Genomic DNA, 24,742 nt, shown 5'->3' with positions numbered 1-24,742 from the left:
ACTAACATTGACTTTGCCAAAACCTTTATCCCTCATAGCAGAATTTAATGCCGAAGCTAGAGCTGCATTGCGTAGCACGCCAATACAGTGGATAGGGTGGGTTGAAACATATAGTCAACAAGGACCTGACCCACAGGACCCTATTCACGATCAGCCGTGTTTTGGGTGTGGGGAAAGAAATTGTGTGGGACTAATTGGATTTCTTTGTGGAGGTTGTGATAGAAAATTTTGGAACGTACAAAGTTGTTTACTGGACCTCCAATGTTATGAGTGTAGCTGCAAAGAAGCAAGGGAAAATGACGACTATTTGGCCTTAGAGAAATTCGCCAACAGACCCATTTTAGAGGCTAGGGAATTGTTTGAAGCACCCGAACAAATTGTATTAGGGTGGTGCCATTGGAAAGTACACCGCTGGTTACAATATTGTTTGAAACTTAGTCGTTCTAAGGTTTTATCGACCCGTTGCTATTCTTCTGTCCCACGACATCCACTAACAAGTGACCAAATTGGACCTTTTAAAAAACAAAGAGATTTAGACACTGAACTAGAAAAGACTATTTTACGAGTAAAGCAAATTCACACCAAGCAACAAGAACGCCAAAAGAAACAAAATTGACAGCCAGACATTATGACCCCGACTCCACCCCAAACCTTTACAACTCTAATCATTGGACTAATGATAGTGCTTCCCCAAGGCTCTGCCCCAATAGACCCATGGTCTCATGCGCACCAGTGTATCCACCCAGAGTTGGGAACGAGAGGGCCCTATTTCGAGGTTTATGCCTTACGAAACAATCAGCCATATGCAAGTGAGGTGTGGGATCAGCCCTCCATGGTAGCATACAAGGGAGACCAAGTCCAAATTGGGTGTCGAGAACTCGACCCAGAGGAAGGGAAAACAAGGCGGCTAGTATTAACAATTAAACCCTTGATGCCAGCCTTTAAACATAACCTAATTACCTTTAGTCCAGTGAAAATGGGCAGGCCCACAGTTTGGATCCAGCAAAAGGGCCCAATTTCGTGTCAGTGGAGCGACTTCAGGGAGGATCCACCTGGATCACAACAACCGATAAAGGGGGTGATTTATAGAGAAGATTCACTTGGGGAGCTACGCCCTCAAAACATAACCTATGACCCTCACCCCCTTCTCCATTCTCCGGGAGAAATTGTAATATCTAGTGGTCCTGAGGGAGAAAAAGCACTGTGTGAGATGGCATTTAGATTGGATCAGTCAATGATGTTCACATGTGAAAGGGAGTTGAAAACACTGGGACAGGATATTAGCTCCCTCGGGCGTGCTCTCGGGCGTGCTGTCGATTATAGGATACAATTACCAGAAGACGTGATCCCATTGTATCCAGATCTAGACTTGCCTCAAGAAACCACCCTACCAGTGGAATATAAAGCAGTACACAACCTAACCTTTATAGGGCCTCAGGTGATAAGAAAATCTAACGAACTAAAATTATTGTTAGACCCCACTTATTCCCTGAAAAAGGTGCAAATGAACATTCACACCGATATTACTTATTTGCAAAAGGATTGCCGACCATTTATACAGCAAAGCCTTAAGGGATGAAATGCATGGCTAGCGACAAGGTTTCATCACAGAAAAACAAAAAGAGATCTAAGTGGGTGGATTGGCACCGGATTTGGCATAGTAAACACAATAGATCAAGAGGTATTAGTAAACAAATTAAGTACCGTCACATCGAGCTTAGGAAAGCTTAAGGTGCCTCTCAGTACATCCATGCTTACATTAGCTGAAACACAATCGCTAGTGGTGAAATTACTAACCATGGTAGCGAACCACACTGCAGAGGATTTTGTGAAGCTCGCTAACTACACAGGGGAGCTTGGCAAAGACATTGCACTCGCTATCCAATGCTCTCAGACGCAACAATGGGTACAGTCGATAGCGGCAGGAATAATGAGAGAAGGAACGGCAGGTATATTACCTCAAGAAATAAGGGAAACAATACTAAAGGACAATCATACTACACGATTTGAAAGGGACCATCAAGCTTGGTGGCAGTTAGTAAACTTCACTTATGAACCTCAACGAGAACACGTTGAAGCTTATGTCCTCACCATTAGTGCGGCAGAGGAAAGAGGTATCTTTCCCATCCTCACTTTAGAGACGATGCATCAAGATGTCATTGTCAGGCCAATAAACCATAACGTTTGGGCCAGTTATGATTACACCAAAAACAAGTGGCAATCGGTTAGCACAGAAGCATGCATCCCTAGAGGACAATTAGGCTATGTTTGCGAAAATGCTGTGGTAGAAGCCGAAGATTTATGCTTAGATGCTGAAAATAGTGTATGCACCTTAGAAATGCTTCCGCATGATAAAACACAATCACAAGTTTATTATATAGGAAATGGGTGTGCTTGCGTAAGGACAGCTTGTGACAATGTCACTATAGATAATTGCCTAGCAGAGACTAACAATACTAACTTTTGTGCATGCAACTTTACCAAGATCATAGGTTGTGATTTTCATTACACTGTCCCAATAACTACCCAACAGCTAATTAACGCAAATTTCAACCTATATCAAGAGATACCGAAATTACAAATAGGGATGGACGTCAAAATTCTCAAAGCAATGCTTGCACACCCTGAAGTAAAGAAATTGGTGCAAAAGGTGAATCAAACAACTAAACGAATGGTATGGCAGATAGAACACAATTCAGAAAGGATAAAGAACGTCCTGACCGAAGTAGAACAAGTAGGCCAGCATCACTGGTGGGACATCTTTACAGGATACTCCCCAACAGCTACACAGGTCTTCCATTACCTAGTGTACCCAATGCTAGTAGTAATTATGGCCTTGCTATTACTAACTCTTACAAACATTTGCTTGTGGTGGAGACTAAGGGGCATAATGAAGAGGACCCAAATGATTTGGGCAATGGCACAAGCCTATCAGTGTCCTGTGAGACCAGAACTTGACGAAAGAATTCGTAAGCTATAAGAAAAGGGGGGAATGAAGCCCCAAAGCAGATAGCCTCCAAGAAATAATGAGTTAAAACATAGAATGTGAGGCATTTGAAGAAGGCATAATATTAGGAAACACATAGAGCAATTAATCAGCTAAAGCATGAAACACAAGGACAGGAAGGAGATAGGGATAGGGGGAACTGATGGGCTAAGCATGTTCAGAGCCAACAATGTCAAACTGACCCTAAGAACTCTGCCAAGCTATAGAGACCAAGCCAAGTACACCGGGAATTAACCAAATTAGGGAAGAGGTTCAAAAGTTTAAAGAGGAAGACTCATCGGAAAGACCCCATCTATGATGAAGGCAACAGGAACGACCACCTGAAAATTCCCCAAAAGAGATGTCTCCACCTACGCTCCGCCCACGCTCCGCCTACACCACGCCCCATATGAATATGCATGATTATGTATCTGATCTGATGTAATCTTATACCCAAAATTGTATATAAGGCTTGCTTTTGCTATGTGAACTCAGAAATCCATTTCGTGATTTCTCCGACGCGTCGTAATAAAATACCTCCTGCTTATCTGACTTAGGCTGAGTCTCTTAAGCAGTTATTCTCGCCTTTTGGGGCAAAATTCGGCATCAGCAGGAAGCCTTCCATTCGAATGCCGTACTCACCCAGGCACAGGACACATCATATCCACCGTTTCCTACTGCCACTGTGCAGAGCCCAGGGGTGACAACCCTGCCATGCCCGAAATGGACAGCTCCTCCGGAGACGCGCAGTCACCCGCCTGCCCTTCCTCATTGCTACCCGTGGCCGGGCAGCGGCCTGCGCCCATCGGGCCCAAGGCACGCTGGCAAGGTGCGGAGAGCGACAGAGCCCCGGCTGCTGAAGTGGAGGGAGCACCACAACGAGGACCCAGCAGCCCGCCGGCAGCGGCCCTGGGGCAGTGAGCGCCCACGGGCAGTGACGACCGCGCACGGGCGCTGCCCCTGGGCAGCTCGTCGGAAAGGGGGATGCCGCTGCCCATCCCGCTCGGCCTTGGGGCTGCGGTTATACCTTCTCTCCAGTTGCCGGGCGCTCCCTACTAGCCGGGCGGGCGCCCCACACAGGCTGCCAGCTGAAGGGAGCACAAAGGCTCCCAGACCCGCAGCCTGCTTACAGGCCGGTCCACACCCAGGGAGCCACAGAGCTCGGCCTTCCCCCAAGGCAACAGGAACCTGACTCTAGAGTCAGGCAGTTGAGCTCACGGCCTAAAGCCGAGGGGCTCGAGGGGCCGCCAGCCCAGCCCCGAGGACAGGGAGGGCACACGCCCGGCCCCATGACTCCTGGCCCCACGCCTCTGAAAGACCGGGGCCAGGGACACCGGCCTGACTGTCCCTCCAACCGCCCGCCGAGGCCAGGGGACGCACAGAACCCCACTTACGGGGCCGCCCCCTGCTGCCCGGCACCCCCCAACAAGCTTATGGAGCACAGGCTCCGGCCTGCGCCCCACTCAGGGACAGGCCGGAGCCCGGCCGCAGCGCAGCGCGGCAACACAGCCGTCTGCAGAGCCCCGGGAGCCTCTTCTACGAGGCCGCCAGCCATGTGGCGCCAGCCCGAAGCAGTGCCAAAGGCGGGAGCGTGCCCTGCGGCACAGCACTTCTGCAAGCTGCCCCCTGGCAAGGGCCCGGGAGCACTCGTTCCTGTTGCCTGGCTAAAGGAGCCTCCGCAGCCCTGCTTACAGGGACCGGGGCGGGGCTGCTCCTGGGGACAAAAGGTGCCGCCAAGGTCCTGACACGGGCCCCGAGTACAGGGCCCGCACGCTGGCAGCTCACCAGCATGACCGGCAGCGTGGGCACACGCCCTGGCCCTGGCTACAGGCGGCTCATGCTGCCCACGCCACTGCTAAGTGGCTTCGCGCCGTCCTCAGAAAGCAGGGGCAAGGCCGGATGCTTTCTCCACCCGTGCATTTTGGGCACCCGCCTGTGGCTGCACAGAGCTCTTCTGTCCGTCCTGGGAAGTCTAAGCTACACTGCTCTGTATCTAAAGCACAAACACACTTCCTCACTCACACCAACTAAGGGGAAGACAGATGAAGGGGAGACAGGGGATGGGGAGACAGTCCCAGAAGAGGGAGCGAGTTCTGTGCAGCCAACCTACTCTAGGGAGCCATTCGTAACGCTGAGCGGGAGAGGAAAGCGTCAGACCTGCCCGTGCACTGAGAGGAGGCCGCAGGGGCCTCAATGCGCTGAAGCGCTTCAGGACTGGCACCAGGGACATGGGCTGTGACACGCCCCGAGTACAGGGGGTCACGCTGGCCAGGGGCCAGCGGCAGGCAGAAAGGGGCTGGGGAAAAGCCCTGCCCTGCTTGCAGGGTAGCTGGGCTGGGGGCCAGGAGAGCTCCGTTTCCCCCCTGTGGTGCGGAGACAGGGGCTCTCACCCTCCTTTACAGGGCTGCCCCTCTCTCCGGGAAGCCAAAGGAGCACAAGGGCAAAAGGCCCAAGCACAGCAAAGACCAGCCCTGCACACAGGGAGGTCGCCCAGTGCAAAGCCAGCTGTGGCGCCCTGAAGGTGCCCTGGTCTGGAAAAGCCCTTTGCCCAGAGGGCCCCTTGTGTCCCTCTTCAGCTCCCAGCTCGCTCTTCCTCGCCGTTCCACTCTTCAGCTCGAAGACGCTGTCGCTCTGGCCTCGTCGTCCCACGGCTTCTGCCAATGCACGACAACACACTCAGGCCTGAGAAGCTCCAGACCCCGTGCCTGCAGGGAACCGCCACCCAACAGCCTCAGTTGGTCACCTCCAAGCCATGCAGCCAGAATTACTAGCAGTTGGCTTTTCAAGATATTCATTTTTGGAGCGCTGTGTGTAATGATCCCTCTCTGATTGTAGACACCCCTCAGTTCTGTCTCCTATATTTGTAGATCAGAGTTTTCCTCTCTTTGGCATGGGTGTGTTATATTACGTTTCATTGTTTAGGGTTTTTTTGTAGATTTAATATAATTAGTGTTCCTTTCAGATAAGGCATTATACATTACACTACACTAGTTTATTTATACTACACTAGTCTTTATGGTAGTGTAAATATTTCTGATTAAGATACTTTTGAGTAGTTTTTATCTTAATAAATTTTATCAGTTTACCTGAATAGCTTTGGTCTGCACTCCTTTATTCTTAGGAAGAATCTTGAGAAAGATTCACTTACATGTATTAAATCTTTCATGTATAAACCTGTGATAATGGGAGATGGTAGGATTGTATTACCCTTACCTAAGTTCCTCTCTAAGGAGTTTGGAAAGCCATGGGGCAGTATTTTGCACCTCAGGATTCATCAAGAAGGATTTTCTAAGAGATTCTGTCTTCAGCTCCCACTATGCCCAGGAGAATACCCTTCTAAAAAGTTGGAGGCTTTCAGGTAAAATTATAACCTCTTTCCCTTTTAAACTATCTCAGATTGTCTATCAGAGATGCTGCCTTCTACTGCTATGTTACAACAGACTGTTCCTCAAATGTGGTCATTTTTCCTTTCTAAATTACCCTAAACTCACCCGTCCAGAAAGTGTTAATTTTTTAGCTAGGTGTTTTAGCTAGATTTCCTCAGGTTTTCTGAAGAGAAAGTCACTTTGGTACCCCCAAAAGAGAGCCTCTGATTTTCCCTCCACATCATCCCCTAGCCATGTCCTATACGTCACCTAAATTTTATGCCAAAAATGTTTTTTTTCTTCCCCATACACTTCTTCAGATTTTCCCTCTAGAATATCTCCTACAGATTAACACAGACTTTGCTCCTCAAAAGTTCTATATCATAGAAATTCCTTTTTTACTTTGATTTATTTCATTACAGATTAACTGAGATTTCAAATGAAAAATGTTCCTTCTGGCCGTTCAAATTACCTCAGGTTTTATAACAAAATTGCCTCTGCCCCACCTCCCCAAAACACCTCAGACTTTTCCCCAAAAGCCATTTTGTTGTCTAGAGATCTGTAATTTTATTGCCAAAAAAATATCTGGTCTATGACCTCCTATATGACCGCAGCTTGTGTTCCCACACTACTCAGTTTTACACAAGAATGTTCACTCCTTGCCCCACAGGTGAAGCCAGGCAATTCCAGCATTGGTCCCCTCTGCAGTTCTTGCTGCCCCTATGAGCTCCCTCATCTCTACCCCTGGCAAACAGAAACACCGTGCAGGCCGGCCGTCCATTTCTCCTCTGTCTCACTCGAGGGCGCCTCCCGACCCGCGCATGGAACCCCGGCCGGCTACCCGCCGACAGGGGCGGGCGCAGGGACCCGCCCGCGGGGCTGAGGGGCCCGGGCTGCGAGGCCGCTGCTGCGGGCGGACGCAGCGGGTTCGAGTTCCCGCCTCTGCGGCTGACAGAACCGGGGGCCAGGGCCACCGCGCATGTGCAGGAATCGCGCCCCGCGGTGCCAATCGGGAGGCGGTGGCCGCACGACGGGAACACGCTCACCCCTCCCGACCCTCAGGGAGGGAAGTTTTTACGGCGCAACCGGATCCCCATCAGGGACTCTCCCCTGCCCGCAGGCACAACCGGCAACCCGCATTCCCCCCTCAGAGATCCTCACACCCCCTCAGTGGCAGGCTCGGCATGTGCCAACACCTCAGTTACATGCAGGGTACGCTGCCTACCTCTCTCACAGGTCCTCGGCCACACCGAGTCACCTGCCTCCCTCTCAGCAACACGCAGGGCATTTGACATCCCTTCAGCGACTCTCAGGTCCCCTCAGAGGAACACGAGGCACCTGCCTCCCCTCAAACGACTCTCATATTTCCCCTCAGAGGAACACAAGCAGCATTTGAATCCTAAGCCGTATGTAACAAAAGGCTACACGTTATATTGTATCAAGCAATGGCAACAAGTAATATTGTACCAAGATGTGCGAGGGAAACAAGCAAGACACCAAAGCCAGTGACATAGCATGCACCATCAAGATCAAAACAGCAAATCCTGATAAATCTTGCAAACTGCAAAATTAGCTAAAACCATAATAGACTGAAAAAACCCAAGACGCACCAGACATGTCCTGAAGACTGAGGTTAAAAGTTCAAACATAAGGAAGACTAAGAAGTCTTCATCAAAAGACCACCAGAAGACTGAGGATCACAAAGAAACTGATGCGGGTGTGAAATCAACAAACTCTCATAGAACGATGACACAGCTTTACACAAATATGGGTATCCTAATGATACCTTGTAACTGTGACTTTACATTTTAGAATCAAACAGAAGCCAAAACAACATTGAGTGAGGTTTGGAAGAGAGATTCACCTCACTCCCAGCTGAATAAAGAAACACCTGCGCTGTAGCCCTCTGAATATAGAGTTTTGTTTTCTTACCCAGCTTTGGGCTTCACATCTACCTCCCCTCAGGAACACTCATGGTCCCTCAGCAGCACATGGGGTTTACACTCATATTCCCTCAGTGACCCTTACATCCCCTCAGCATCACCTGGAGAGCAACCTCTCCCTCATTGATCACTGTGGTCCTTACAAATTACCTCAGGAGTTCTTTGCAAGTATTCTGTCAGTCCCTTGCAGATTACCTTACATTTTACCCCCAAAAATGGTCATTCTGGCCATTAAAAATGACCTCAGGTGTTATCACAAAATTTTCTCTGCCCAACCTCTCCAAAGTACCTCAGACCTTTCCCCAAAACTAATTTTCTCCCCTAGAGATAGGTTTTTCTTCCAAAAAATGTCCACTACATGATTGCCCCAGATTACTGCAGCTTTTGTTCCCACACTCCTCAATTTTACTCCAAAATGTTCACTCCGTGCTCTCCAGGCGATGCCAGGGTATTCTAGCATTCCTCCCCCATGAAGTTCTTTTTCTCCCCTCTGACTTACCTCATCTCTTACTCCCGCAAACCGAAACATCGTGCAGACGCGTGAGGGCCGTCCATTCCTCCTCTGCCTCACGCCAGGGGCTGCCCGAGGGTGGCTCCCCGCCTGACGCCTCGCCGAGAGCGGCAGCCACAGTGGCTTCGAGTTCCCGCCCTCAGCGCTGAGGGGACCTGAGGGGCGAGGGCACCGCCCCGGGCGGGAACAGCGCCTTGTGGTGCCCCTCAGCAACACAGCCCTCATCCAGCTGCCCTCACAGATCCTCACACCCCCTCAGTGACCCTCACACCTCCTCATCATCACTAGGGTCACCCCCCTCTCCCTTAGTATTCATTCTGGTCCGTCTAGATTACCTCAGATTTTTCATTCCAAAATGTTCTATTCCACTGAGATTATCTAAAATTTTCCCTTCATAATGTCTTCATCTACATCTGTATACTACCTCTGATTTAAACCCCAAAATGCCACCTAATGATTATCTTGGGTTTTATCTCTAATATGTCCAATATTTTATCTCCAATATCTCCGATATGTCAAATATTTTCCCCCTACTGATTAGCCTCAGATTTTCCCTCAGAAATGTTCCTTATTGGTCCCGTAAAAATTATCTCAGATTTTGCCTTTAAACATATTCATTTACTCCCCCGCTGATTACCTGAGGGTTTACCTTTAAAATTTTCTTTCTGCCCTTTAAAAATTACCTCAGGTTTTTGTCACAAAATTTTCTCTACCTATCCTTCCCAAGTTACCTCAGACTTTTCCCACCTTTTCCCAAAACCAACTATTCCCCCTAGAGATTCTCTTAGATTTTCCCACCAGAAATGTATGTTAAATGTGTTGCAGTCATTGCCACTGTCCAGTGGATATAAAACTTCTCAATTTTACTCCCAAAATGTTGATCCCCTGCCCTACAGATGATGCCAGGGAATCCTATTCCTCCCCTCTGAAGTTCTTGCTGTCCCCTCTGAGTTACCTAAGCATTTCCCCTCAAACTGAAACACCATGCAGTCCTGTGACAGTGCAGGCCATTCCATTTTTCACCACAAATTCCCTGTTCTTGGTTTTCCAATTGTCCACACACATTCCTCCCCAGTGTGACATTTCTTATAGTTCTTTCATTCCCACCCCCAGGTTAACAATCCCTATTTTACAAATCCATTTCAGCTGTGCCTCACAGTTTTAGTTCTCTTCCTACCATGTGTCTTCTTCATTATCCTGTCCTATTTTCTCCCCTTAGCATTCAAGTAACCTTCTTCCAGTGTGCTCTGTCATTCCCTATAAGCATCCCCAATGACATCAAAAGCTTTACTTTCCTCTTCCTGAAAACAAAGCACTTCTGGATACTTTCTGGACAAACTCAGTTTGGGAACGTAGCAGGGGCACTTTGACCCTCAGTCTGGGTGACAGCCTGCAGCCCTCACAAATGACCCCAGAGCCATAACCACAGTGTTCTGTCATTCCCATGACCAGAGATCTCAATCAACATCTTGAGAATATTTAACGACTGAATTCATTACAAATCCATTACAAATGTGCAATTATTATTTTTTTATTTAAGGCTGTAAATATAAACACTTATGTAGAGTTTTGGTACATGAAGAGAAGGAGTGTTCATCTGAATCAAAGGCTACCATCTTCTTCTCCTGATAACTTTTAGCCTTCACTCCAGACTTTAGGAAAGTTAGAGACAGGTTTACCATAGTGCTTTGAAGGCTTTTTTGTACCTTGAGAGCATTGTTTAATAGCCTCATCTCTAGGATGGCTCTCAGCCAGAGAAACTGCCAGAGGACTGTGGGGAGACAAAGGCAAACTCTCACACAGCTTCAGAGCTGCTGGGAGAAGAGAATCTCATCCATTGATTTGCTCCCAAAATAGCACCCGCTGGCAGGTGCTTGCCGGACCAATACGTGTGGTGTTTCCATCACTTATTGAGATGAAGTCTGGTGCCAGGAGTCCTGGGGTGGTTTCTCTGACAACCAGAAGACATGCACAACGGAGGTGCACATGACTTTTCAGGTGGTGTTTTAACTCCTCTGAAACACTGAGCTGCACCATCAGAACTCAAGATAAATAAAACCTAGGCGTACAGCCAAATGGTGAATGGCATTTATGTTCAAGGGCAAATTTGGGCTGAGCCTGAACACAGCCGTCTGCAGTGTCCCGAAGGGGAGAGAGCTCCTCCCGGAGACGCGCGGCCACCCGCCTGCCCCGCCCCGGCCTGTCCTTCCTCAGCCCTACCCGCGGCCGGGCAGCGGCCTGCGCCCATCGGGGCCCGGGCAGCCCGCCCAGGTGCGGAAGGCGGCCAAGCCCCGGCTGATGAGGCGGAGGCGGCACTGCAACGAGGACCCAGCTGCCCGCCGGCAGCGGCCCTGGGGCGGCGAGCGCCCAGGGCCAGCGCCGACCCCCACACGGGCACTGCCCCTCGGAAGCTCGTCGGAAACAGGGACTCCGGTGCCCATCCCGCAGCTCGGTCCTGGGGCTGCGGGGGGGCGGCCACGGTTGTACCGGCGCTCGCTGGCTCAGCCAGCCCCGCACTGCACAGCGCCGCGTCCAGGTGCGCCCGCCCCCGGCGACCGGATTGACAGCGCTGAGAGCCAATCGCCCGTGACGAATATCGCCAGCTGCCCAATCACCGCTCCGGAAATAGGATGTGGGCGGTGCCCCGGGGGGCAGCGGGCTCGGTGGCGCCGCGGCCGAGGAAGGGCGAGCGCGGGGGCGGCGGCGCGGGCGAGCGCGGCCGGGCTCCGGCCGGCACTGCCGCAGGGATGGCGGCGGCCGCGGCGAGGGGCTCAACCCCCATGGGGAGCGCTGCGAGCCGCCCCGTGACCCGCTGAGCGCCCTCCGCCTGCGCGCTGCCGTTACCCCTCCCCGCGGGCCGGCCCGGCTCTGCAGTCGCCATAGAGACCGCGCCGCGCGCCATGGGGCGGAGGCTGGGCCGGGGGGCGCCGCTGTAGCCCCCGCCCCGCGCCGCTCACACCATCTCCTGTGGGGCCGGGGGCGCCGCCGGGACTCGCCGCCCCGCCTCGAAGAGCCGACGCCTCGGCCCCATTCCAGGTGAGGATTCGCGGTGCTGCGCCGCGGCCGCCGCTGTTACCCCGCGCCCCGTCCCCGCGGGCGCTCTGGCCGCCTCGGCGGGGCGCGGCCCGCGGGCTCCGGCGGCCGTCGGCCCGGCCCCAGCGGCTGCTGCGTGGGAGCCGCGTCGCGATTTCTGTCCCCGCGGGAGAGGGAGTTTGCCGGGCGCGGGAGCTCCGGGGACCACGGCCCGCCCCGGGAAGGGCTTATTCCAGTGGGGCAGGACGGGGCGATCCCCTCCATGGAGTTAGGTCGGCAGGTCTGGCAGGCTCCAGTAGCAGTCACCGCTGTCCCGGCCTCTACGGAGAACTCAGATTCATTGGCATGGGATTTTTTTTTTTTTTTTTTTTTGTCCCTCCCACTTGGTGCAAGAAGGCAAATGGTATACAGAAATTTACGTGTTCTGACGGCGAAAGATCTCTGTTTTAAAATAGCTGCGTCTGTATTTCCAGCTCTGGGTTGTGGCATGCGTGTGACGGCTGCTGTGTGGGCACGGCTGGATGGGAAGCGGGCTGTCTGTCGCCTGGCGCTCTGAGTGCTGGAGCCATTAGCGGCACTTGCATCGATCCGTGCATACAGATATTCCTGGCTAGGCCGCGGGTGCGCGCACCACGGCGCTCCGGGGAACACAAACTGCGTGTGGAACGGCGTTAAAAAGACGTTATTGCACGTACTTTTAGCTTCACAAAGAGGAAGTAGGAAAGCACCTGGTTCCCAAGTCTTCTGATGATCTCTGGAGCTGCAGCGGCATCCTTAGGCTTCTGTTGTCACTCTAGAGCAAAAGCAATGAGAGGACAAAGCTTGCTACGAGGTTTGTAACCTCTGCTGTGAGCCAGAGCAGTTGGAAACAACTGCTAGTGTAAGTGGGGGTGGGAGTGCAAATAATTATAATATTGATGTAGTGTCGTGGGGGGCGGAGAGAGATGGACACAAAGGAATGACCCTGGAGCATACCACAGCATTTTGAGAACCTTCTACTGTATTTATAGTTAAGCTGAAAATGGCTATAGAAAATTAGTTGCAAAATAGCCTGTAGTGGCTCACTTAGTTAGACTTTATGTGCAGAACCAGTGTAATTTCAGCTTAAATGTTCTGAATTAATAAACTATATTGCGGGAATGTTGAGAGCCTTGAAATAAATCATACTCTATTTATTTAAGTATCTTGTTAGCCTTAAAGTGTGTGGTTAGTTTTTGTGTTATGGTTCTGGAAAGAAGGAGTAGATTTTTAAAATTCATTCTGTGTAGTTAATGCCATACCTCTGTTGAACACATGCTAGCTATGCTTGTAGGTATGTTAGTTCATTTTAAGAACAGAAGGGTTGAGAAAGCAAAAGGTTAGGATGTATTTTGCTACTCTTGTTTGATTTTGGTAATGTTTTTTGAAGTCTTTATTGTATGAATTCATGACAAAAAGATACCCAGCATTTTTATTTTGTGTTAATGTTGTCCTGAATACTTTTTTGATGATAATTCATTTGCTTTACAGAGTGAATTATGTTTAACAAACTTTCTTAACTCATTAAGCCAGAGGTATACTTGTTAACATTTGTTTGGCCTGTCAATGAAATTATTTATAGGAAAGTTTGACTGCAATAGTATGAGTAGTCATTTGTCAAAAGTTATTTTGAAAACAGTTCATCAAGATGCAGTTTAAAAAATGTGGAGATGGAACCAATTATCCCTAAAAAATACTTTGTTCTTCTCTAATATAATATATTCCTGATGTACGATTATTTACTTGAAACTCAGCATCTTTTTAAACTTCCTGTTTGGGAAGGATGAAGTTAGAATAAGAAGAACAAATTGAGTGACTGAAATATTGTGACATTGCTTATGTTTAGTGTGGTCACTGTACTGCTGCTGCATACTGCAGGCTCTGATGCTTCTAACATCACAAATTCCAGAGAGGCTTTTCTCAATCTGGCTGATTATATCAAGAAGATTTTTGAGTATGACAGATGAGAGATATGAGTGGGGTTTTCCTTGTTCAAAACTGGCTTCTAAACGATCAGTTTCTACCAGTGCTAGATATTTGTGTACAGAAGGTTAAGCATTTGTTTAGTGTGTCAAGTTGCAGTATATGGTATGTTAATATACTACTGTGTTTTCTATTTTATTAAGGGCTTGTTTATCTAGTAGGAGTGAATTGGTACTTTACAAAGGAGATTGACAGTTTCTGTGTGTTCCTGTGTCTTGCCTTGTCTGTTTCTTTTTCTCTGGGGAAGCACTACACAAAGCCTTTGTGTTAGGCTGGAGGGGAGGAGAAACAGCTGCCTTTTCAGTAGGAGACCCCAGGATTAGTTGTGGTCTCCCAGGGATGTGTTGTGGTACACGGACCAGCCATTGTCCTTCCTCCTTCATTCTGCGAAAACGCTCTCACCTCAAAGGAGAGCTTCCTTTGACTGATCTCTCAGAGCAGCGAGTTGTGCCATGGATCTGTAGCAGATCAGTCTGAAGGGCCGATTGTTAAAGCATTGGTGGGCAAGAATTAAAACATGCAAAATTGCCAAAATACAAGGTTTATCTTAAGGAATTTAAGAGCTATGGGTCATGTGTGTTTAAAATTTTCTTGTTATGAACTTGACTTCTTGTTCAGGATTAGGGTGAAAAAAACTTTCTCATATCTTTTACTTGGCTTTTTTTTCTTTTTAAGAGTATAGTATCTAGGGTAGTTAAGTGGTAATTAAACATATTAATTTTTAGAAGTGGAAATAAAAGCTATTTCAGTTGGATAAGAGAGTACAGCTACATGGAGCAGTTTAATTTTTCTGCTTTCCATGCACAAGTAGAGTGCTCTAATGCTTGTACTGTATTCTCTGTCATGCAGTGGCAGAATGAAAGAGAAGTTGGCTTGCCTTGTTTTGTTAGAAATATTGAGTACTATTTCATGTGGATTTTAGTAACTATATCTAGTATGTTCTTTCATAATAACTTCTTTAAGAATATCATCCAGTCTTTACTTATCCTTTAAAACTTTAATTATTTATTTACATTTTAGAGTCAGAATATTCCCCTCTCCTTGCTTCAGGGCTAGGTGTTCAGTAGTGTTCTTTTGAGGGAATCTAGTCACTTGGATTTTTTTTAAGCTGCTTGTGAAATTGAGATGCCATTCTTTGCCATTTAAATTTATAGTCTATCATTCTCTGTAGGAGCTTATAGGTCACTAGTCTTGAAACCTAAGTAGTGGAAAATTCAAGCAATAAAATCTGGCTTTCTGATACTTCGCCTCTTGATCTGGTTGAGAATTCTTTTTCCTATTTTTGAGATGTTGTACAAGTAATAACTTTTGAACAGTTATTTTTAAAATTATTTTTCAATTAATGGAGATGAATCCCGGAAAACTTGAGAAGGTTTTTGGGGAGAAGGGAAAGATTTAACCTGAGAGGAGTGAGGAAAGGAGGGCAGATTGAGAAACTGAAGAAGTCTCGGGTGTTTTTAACGAAACTATTTTGTTAAAAAGTTAAAAATATTTTTATTGTTATGTTCAGGCATGTTTTTCTGTGGTTCTTGTCCTGTGTGTTTGAGAACTTTTCATCATAGAATTGCATCATTTAAATGTTATTTTGTGCTGTTGCTTATTGTCTGAAGAGATTAATCAACGATTAAGAATTGCACTGATGAGGAACTGTATCCACTAATTCTTTCTTTTGGAGAACTGTATGTAGCTTAGACTTGCATTTAAGTGCAAGTAGTAGTTGGAAGAGATGAAGGCCTCTTTCAGGGATGAAGTTTGCCAGATCACTGATGGTACTGATGAGGAGAGTAATTTTCTTTCCCGTACAAAGCTGTCTGATGCATAAAGGAAGAGTAAAATATGCTGAACTCGCTTTGAGAGCTTGTAGACGATGTCAAGTTTCTTTAATATGTAGCCATATTTTTCTATTAGGGTGTTACAAAGGGACTTGTTACTTGTTGCAGGGACAGGTTACTAATGTGGAGTTCGCACGCAGAAAAATGTAAAAAACCAGATTTTGTGTCATCCCGGTCTGTTTATACAGAAATAATTTTCTTATGTTTTTGATACACTTCTCTCAAACTGAAGTTATACAAAATTTGTTCCACTAGTCTCATCCACAGTTAGGAGAGATCTTGCCTTTCAGAGCTTGCATCTTTTTAGTAGTTGGGAATTGTCTTCAGTCAACAGCTGCCTATTGATTCTGAGAGGGGGTTAGTTCTGCTCTCTGTCACTTCCCAGATAATTCTTAGATAGTATTTGTTACTTTTGTCATGCTCTGTCTCAGAGTACTAACGTTTGGTGAGGGTTTTAACCACACTTATTTGATACAATGTTGTTCAACATAGTAAGACTTAGATTGCTCGGTTACATGGTGTATCAGCAGGATGTATCTTGTAGCTGTCAATTTACTTGTTGCCATAGTGATGCTTCAAATGCCACTCGTGGCAAGCAGTGTGACTTTGAGCGCATGAAGTATGACTCTAGCTTTGCAGTGTTGAAGAATTAGAAAAAAAGGGAGACAGTGATCTGTAAATAGAATATACTTTTCAGCATCAAACTGGTGACTTTTTAGAATGTATTTGTATTCTTGAGTTATATGCTGCCTTGAAATAATTATTTTCTTGTCTTTCATTTATCAGCATCTTGAGCTTAATAGATCTAGAATGGGCATAATAAACTGATAGAAAATGTATCAGATGAAGAATGACTTCGTATTCCTTGAGTTTGATTGAATTAAATGCCCTCTTCATATGTGATGCTTTGATTTTCCATCTGCAGTAGTCTATAAATAAAATCAAAGTATAATTCCCTGAGTCAAGTCAGCCTAGAACAAACTGTCATGTTGCACTCTGAGAGTTAAAGAAGAGGATTGGATCACTGTTCTTTTTCTGTGTGACGTTTTGTGCTTTTTCATTAAGATCTAGAGATTATTCTGATAATCGTGATGGTTATAGGTGAAATTACAGTTCTACAGTTTTGAGCAAGACAATGTATCCAGTGAGAAAGCCAGTTGAATAATTCATCTGGTTAGACAAAAATCTTGAAAGACTCACAGGATTGATTAGTATGAAGAAAGGATTGACTGATCTTGTGGAGCAACGTGCTAGCTAAGCCAGTCAGGTCTCATCTTAACCAGCCAAGAACTAAGAAATTGATGCTGAAGCTGAGGAGCAAATCCCAGTAAAGGGTTACCCCTCTTATAGTGAAGGAGATGTGTGCGGGAAAGGAGCTCTGTTATTGACTGACTGGTGATACTTGTTATTTATATATGGATGAACATGGATATAAGAATATTTTTCACACATTAGCTCCTGCAGAAGAAAATGTGCATTATTGTTAAACCAGTCTAGCAGTTGGCTACTGCTTTTAAATGGAAAATTATGTTCTCTGCCTGAGCCTTTTCTAGTGCCCTTTGATCTCTGAGCTACACTGAGTCAACTCACTAACTTGGCAGAGAATGATTGTAAAAATGGAGTTGTTTGTATTGTTTTTTGGCTGATATCTGTTTGTAACTCTTGCTAGGTCATGCTATTATGTGCAACTTCACCCTGAATGCATAGCTGAGATAGTCATAATCAGATCCTTTTGTTTACTGTAGCCTGCATGCTCAGCTGACAGGTTTTCCTGCCTATTGTCAGTTCAGGGAGGACACAAGAGAAAGAGGAACATTTTATGTGAAAGGCTGCTTTGAGGTGATGGTGCACTTTCTTCTCTGTTAATTTGAAGGAAATATGGGCAGCATGCTAATTTCAGACTGGACATTTCTTCCTGTTGTTCTGATATATTTCATTAATTTTGAGCCCAGGATACCTCAGTCATGTGGCAGTGCTTCTGTAAGTATCTTTCCTTGATCAGTCCATTTTCCTCTCGTAATCAGGGAGCAGCTGTACTTCGTCTGGCTTGTTGGAACTGGCAGTTAATACTTCAGTTCTATTGTAAGGCCCTGCTCACTGAAATATTTCTTTTTCCTGGAGTAAAGGTTTGGACAGAATTGATTTATGGTCTGAATCAGGACTGTGACTGACATACAAGTAGCCATGCAGTAGATGTTGGTCATATTTGGTGTTCGCATATTATGGAGTGCTTTTATATTTCTTACTCTGAAACACATAAAAACTCAATCTTGATCTTAATAAATAAGAATGTAGTTATTACTACTCTTAACTGTGTTATTTCTATTCTATCTTCTGGTATTACAAAAAAAAACCCCACCGACTGTACACAGATTTCACCCATATCATTGAATGTGTCCTCTTCCTCAGCAGAAATCTCATAACCCTGCTTGCCATATGATTGTGTGTCTACATTATGCTCTTATAGTTGACATTAGTTGTTGTTTAAATAATAATTTTAAAATGCAGAAGTATCTCACCACAGTTTAAAGCTGAATATGCTTCAAGCAAATGTAATGACTGTTGGTGTTTAAAAAACCACCATAGAACTGTATTTCCTTTATGTAAATTCAAGAACGTATAGAATACTGCTATCAGTGTAGGGTTATTACGCTTTGCCATAATGATGTCATGTGTAACTGTTTCCATATCTACAAAGTTAAATCTCCTCTCAGTCAATCTGAAGTAAAATTTCCAGTGTTAGACAAATTATTTCTATAGATCAAGTGTTCAAACATTTAAAATATACAAATATGGCAGGTTATAGATCAACAATACAATCAGGATTATTTTTGTAGCCTGGCTTTAATTTGGAGGGATTTGGAACTTCATGTCTTTATTTACATACAGCCCATATTTCCTAAAACATGTAAAACTGTTATTCAGTACTATTTATTATTTAAGTAAGGGATAAACTGAAAGCCTGTAAAGGTTTTCTCAGAAACTTTGCTCTTTTGTTTTTAGGAATAATTGTACATTTATTTGGAAGATAGTTAAAATCTGATCTTGCACTCTTCTGATGTGTAGGAAGTTCCTATAATTTTTGAGAACCTCTTGAAGCCCATGTTTGTAAAATATAAACTTACTGATTTTCATGCCTCATCGTTCTGCCATGTTTTATTTTTTCAACTGATCCCTGGAATGTTTTTTCTGAACTTAAGACAGTCCCAGCAAATGAAATATGCCTAGGATAATTGTATTTTCATAATGAAATATGCTTGTATAATTAACTTCCAAAAACAAAAGCCTCATCACTTTACTCAATCTGACCGTGTGAAGACCAAAGGAATTGTTGTGATTGTTGAGGCTAACTTTATGTGTAAAACCAGCTTCCCTAGGGCTTCTCTGAATTGTGTGTGCTAGTAGTAGTTGAATAAGAGTATATAGTGTAGAAAATCATTGTGTTGTCTTTTAAGAATTGTCAGTAATGAGGAATCCATTGAAAGAGTTAATGAGATATTCTATTAGTAGAGTATTTTTATTAATGAAAGCTAAAGATCTTGGAGATATTTGTATGCATTTAAGGAATCTAAAGATTTGACTTTTAACTTGTATGATTTGTGTGTCAGAATTAAGACCTTTTGCAATTTCCTTGACTAAAGCAATTTCTATTAGATAATCTGAAGGAACTGAGCTTCATAATTCTGAACACCAGAATGGGATATAATATTGTAGCAGCAATCCTACAATGAGGATAGAGAGGTATTATGATCTCTCTTAGTATTTATTTGCCTATTCATCCATAATTTCCAGAACTTTAGTAATCCAACAAATACATATATCAGCAATAATGGATTACTCCTTTGTGTTAGGTAATGTTTCCATTTATTCTTTGTTCCTTGATGGATAAAATCTTGTTTTATCTAAGCTGGCACGTGTGTAGTTTGATTGCCGTCTGTGCAACCTCTTGATGTCATTTGTCCTTTATCACTTCCTGATCTCAGTATCAACTACAAACTTCATAATTTTTTCCTGAGTAAAAAAATGTTTCAGTATTAAGTAGGAAATTGATTCCTGTGGGAGTAATTAGAGAGGTATTTGTTCAGTTCACTTATATTTTGGGACCTATTATTTTGTGTATGACCTGTTGATTTTCTGGCAGAAAGACACTACAGTGTGATATAAACTTAGATGTCTTACAGAAGTAGAAGTTCCATAATAACTATTACCCTTACAGACCAAACTTGTAATGCCATAGTAAAAAGTTAGTTTGATAGGACGGGGAACTTAATTAAATGGCCATAGCTATAGTGTCTTCCTTTAGTTCTTTATTAGTCAAGTCCCCTTATTTGTCTGGAATTGATGTTGAGCTAGTGGCCCATAGTTACCAAAGTAGTTTAATTTATCCTTTCCAAACTTTAATATCAGTTATCTTCTGGAGTGTTCTATGTTTCAGGAACCTTTAAATCAGAGATCTCCTTGAAAATTCCTATTAAGATACAAGTTATTCAAATGCGTCCTTCTGAACGTTCTGCCTGACCTGGCAGCATCTCGCTAATATCTGTGGTCCACTGGAAGGCAGCGGCGGGGCTCGGGGCGCCGCGCCGTCCTGGCCCCGCTCGCTGCCCGGCCGGAGCTGGCCAGGGTGCTGAGCCGCCGGCGAGCCCCTGATGGCTTCGGTACTGAGAGGGGGCTGCCACTGACAGGAGTGTCTCGTCTTCTATCGCTGCCTCCTGGGACTTGCACGGATAGCCTGTATGCCTTTGCTGCTTATATCAGAAAAAGACTCTATTGTGAAAGTTTTCCCTGAGCCACAGCTGCTGGCTTTTTAACATCTCCAGTCATGATAAATTCATCACTGGGACCAGATTCTTTGCTGTCCAAATTATACGAAATGCACCTATACCACCCACAAGCAAGGCACTTTTACAAGTGCGTTAGCATTCACTGTGCATTATGGTGAATTTTCAGACAGTGTATAAAAGGCAAAAAACATTATTCTGCCTGTAGCTTAACAACTTTCACCCAGTGCCTCAAGAGAATCCTATAGAGCAGCCTCCAAAGATGAATCTGGAAAGTAGCACTAAACATCTATAAACAACTTCAGTATTATTACAGATATTAGTTTAAGTTTTTCCTCCATGACCCACAAAGTTCTGCTTTTTTGTCTGCACCACTTTTTTTTTTTTTTTAATATTGTAAAGATGATCAGTGATAGCACTGGTTTAAATTATTGTTATTAAACATGCCCCTCTCCCATTACTTTAGTAATTCACTTTTTAAAATATCATACCCATTTGGTAAGTGTTAGGGCATATTCATTTGAATCTATATGTAGCTACATTCTCAAATTTGCTGCCATTTTTTGTAAGTAGTTGTGGTTGAAGACATGAATCCTCATTGATACAAAGTTCTGTATTTCTGTAAAAAATATAGCAGTGTACATGGAATAAATATGTAAATAATGTAAGCATATATGTGTATATCATAAAAACACACATGCACGTAATGTATATATATATATAGATATGTATCAAAAAGTGTTGTGTCATATTCTTTATAAAAAAGTATGTTAGCATAGCAGTATTATATATAATCTATGTTTCTGATTCCCTGAACTAATTTTTGCTTTGATGTAGTTATACCTGAGAATCTTGAACAGAGAAGAAGCTCTTTGATGGCTGCCTCCGCAATTATGAGGAAGTAGAAACAAGAAATGTGAGAGAAGCATGAAGGTGTTAGTTAGAACATGTAGCACCATCCTCCTTCTCTCCCCTTTTCCCATTTAATTCCTTTTCCTCAGGCCCTTTCTGGTGAGAGGTTTGGATGCCCTTCTGCTGTGCTGCTTGGCTCTCAGGCAAGAGCTGGGATTTCTTGACATGGCTGCTGTTCTGTGTAGTGTGAAGGCAAAGGCTAGAGCAGAGTATTGGACCTGAAATGTAACAGAACCTGAAGGAGGCAGCTGTTGATGTATTAAAGGCAAACCCAGAGGATTTGTTTATTTATTTAGGCTTCATGTGTGTGAATTGTATGTTATAGTCTAAACATGGTGGTGGGAAGTAATTTCCATGATTTTTTTTTTAATCTGTTGCATGTTTTGATTAATATGCCTAATTTCTTATGCATCACCATATGCATGGCAATTTAAGTTCACACACACACAAAGAAAGAAATCTCTAGCTAGTTGATTGAACTATTTTAATATTTTGAGAATATGACTATTGCTCTATCCATGAGTGCTTTTTCTCTTAGAAGTAAATGTAAGCCTCTCTCATGATTTTTTTTTAAATTTTCAGCTTTAAAATTATTACTGAACAATTGTTAGTGGTTATTGAGATCTTATTTACTAGCTGCCAGACTGAAGCAAAGCTGTTGGATGGAAGCAAATTAAAGTCACTTTTGCAATTCAATACTGCAGCCATCAACACTTAAATAAAACTTCTGAAAATGCACTTGAAACTTGAATCTCTTCTCTTGTTCCCATCACCAGCTACCAGCTCAACAAAATGTCCAGGAACAGATTGTCCTTTTATCAGCCTTGACAACTGATAGTGACCAACAAATGGATTAAAAAGCATACTTTTGCCCTGTTTTTTGCTGCATGCTGTAGGGTCTTGTATGATTTTAAATATTGCATGATGTGGTAAAAGCCTGGTCTCCTTGGGGAAGGAAGTTCTATGTCACTAAAAGTGTGTGATCACTTCTCTAGCAAACAATGTAGAAATCTTTGTAGACTTCTTTCTTGTATGCAAGTAGTGCCATGTCATAAATAGGTGTATATGTGCTGAATGAAATGAGGGAAAAAATGCCTTAATCCAAAACAAAGCAAGCTTCCATGGTATTGGATGTAGTCAGGATTTGCCTGTAATGTGTTTTCTATGGGAAAGGTAGAAAATACTAGAATTTAGTTAAATGTTGAGGAATATCCAACCAAAACCATTTAGAAAAGTGAAAAGTATATTAAGAGATGTGAATATTGTATCAAGTGGCAACAAGATTTTGGAATTTTTGTCCTTTTTTTCATCAGTTTTACATAGTAACTTATGGAAAGAGAGTCATAAGTCTTTGCAGTTCTTTTACAGAAATTGTTTATGACTACTCATAAGAGATTTAATTTTTTTTTTGGTAAAGTTAAGTATTGAGAGTTCCTTGAAGTAACAAAGTAGATACAAAAATCACTTTTGTTGTGGTTTTTAATATGTTTGTTTCTCTTGAAGCTCGGGCATTTAGCAGTCTAAAATTTTTGTCCTGTCACCTATATAAAAATTACTGTCCTATGTTTTGCAACTGCCAGAAGTAATAATCAGTTTTTACATTAAAGTTTTCTTTCTATTCAAACTGTAACCTTGCTGTATCTCTGACTGTCAGTGATTTAAAATGTATTCTGTGAATTTTCATTGTCAAAAATCTGACCCTGGATATCTGCACCAACTTTATTAAGATAGAAATAGTCTTGAGGTTAGGAAATGTGTATTAATATATTAGTTCTCTGCATTCAAGCTATCAAATTATTTGAGTATAAAGATTAGAGGCATTTCCAAGTATTTTCTGAAGTGAGGCAGAGGGAAGAAAATCTGTATGGAAACACTGAGACAGCACAAAACCCAACACAAAGTGGAAGGGAGAACATGTGTAAAATAGAAGTTGAAGTGATAGAACAAATGATATTTGGAGTTTCTGAGTGTTTATAATACATTTTTTCAAAATAACTTCACATAAGTGCCAGAGAAGAAGAGTTTACTTGAGTTGAATTGTTTTGCTTTATGATGCCACTCCCGTAACAGCTAGCTAGTCAACACTTTTAGGGTGGAAGCTTCTTTCAAGTAACTGACAGAAAATTATGCACAATATTTTGAGTTGCATCTCATCAGTTCAAATAATTTAAATATATGTTGTACAGGGAGAATAATTTCTCTGTCCTTTCTCCATCTTCCCAAACATAATGTATGAATGTAAAATTCTAGAGTAGAGTAGATATGTATTCAGCAGTAGTCATACATGGATGCCTAAGGAAAAGTACAAGACCACAGATAATATAAATTATACTTCCCTCTAGTTCTTTTCTGTTTTTTAGTAAGGGACTTCCTGCACTAAATATATTTAATATGTATTTTTGGTAACCTACAGTAGTTTTCTTTTTCATGTAGTTGACTGTTGTTCGCTTGAACCATTGTAAACTTTTAGTATTCACAGTATCCTTTTGCAAGAAGTTTCACAGATTAGTTTTCTCTGAGTCTGGCTCCTGCTGACCTATTTTGTTTTGTTTTTTTTTTCTTCCTTTATTAAATGACATCATAAATGGCTGATTCCTAGCTAAACTCTATATCTCCCTAATAATTTTGTAGATCTCTGTCAAGTACCTCTCTCTACTTTCCATCATCCTTTGAAAAAAATTGTAAGTCATTAGTTCGCGTGGAAACTAGTTTGTAGCCCTGATTATCTTGTTCTATTTTCTTTTTTCTTTCCTTTTTTTTTTTTTTTAGATAGGAAGGGCTATTGTATACAATACTCAATATATTAGTGAACCATGGATGTACACACGATCTTCATGTTGTCGTCTGCTTTGTCTGAATTCCTAAGATTTGATTTTTTTTGGACTGCTATTTAGCATTGAGTTGCCATCTTTTCTTTCTGAATATTTACTTACAATATTTCTTATATCATAATAACAAGATCTTATTCTTGATTGCTAATAGTTTCTCATGTGTTTAGTGAACAGTTAAGATTTGTTCATGTGTTTAATAATAACAGTTAGTTATTATTTTTCTGATATACATAATTTTATATGTACACACATAGAACCTCATTTGCCTTTTTATCTCCTGGTCATACAGTACCATGAAGTCACCCAGCAGTTTGTCTCAATTGTCCCTTTAATAGTTTGGATTGGAGCTTTAATGATCATCTAGATCCAGCCCCTGCCATGGTTGCCAGGTTGTTCAAGGCCCCATCCTGTCCATCTCCTTATTTTGAGGGAGCATTGTGTTTAGGTACCCAAGGAATCCATTCCAAATTTGAAAGCAGAGCTGTTAATGATCCAGATGGAAAATGGTGAGTCAGGTTTTCTATATGTGAACACTTAGTGCAAAAAT

General features: G+C 43.7%; 1 protein-coding gene across 1 annotated transcript in view; it reads left to right on the top strand.

Annotated features, from left to right (window-relative positions):
- Nucleotides 1-11,726: 11,726 nt before the first annotated feature.
- The window catches only part of TTBK2 (tau tubulin kinase 2), an 81,085-nt gene continuing 68,069 nt past the window's right edge, over nucleotides 11,727-24,742 (top strand). Inside the window, exons 1-2 of the mRNA XM_059473477.1 lie at nucleotides 11,727-11,841; nucleotides 12,312-12,670. The gene's annotated coding sequence lies outside the window, so the exon portion shown is untranslated. The remainder of the gene's footprint in view (nucleotides 11,842-12,311; nucleotides 12,671-24,742) is intronic.

The sequence above is a fragment of the Ammospiza nelsoni genome, chromosome 6 (assembly GCF_027579445.1).
Source record: "Ammospiza nelsoni isolate bAmmNel1 chromosome 6, bAmmNel1.pri, whole genome shotgun sequence".
Classification (NCBI taxonomy): Eukaryota; Metazoa; Chordata; class Aves; order Passeriformes; family Passerellidae; genus Ammospiza; species Ammospiza nelsoni.
The sequence above is the reverse complement of the archived record's forward strand: the minus strand, read 5'-3'. Positions and strand labels throughout refer to the sequence as shown.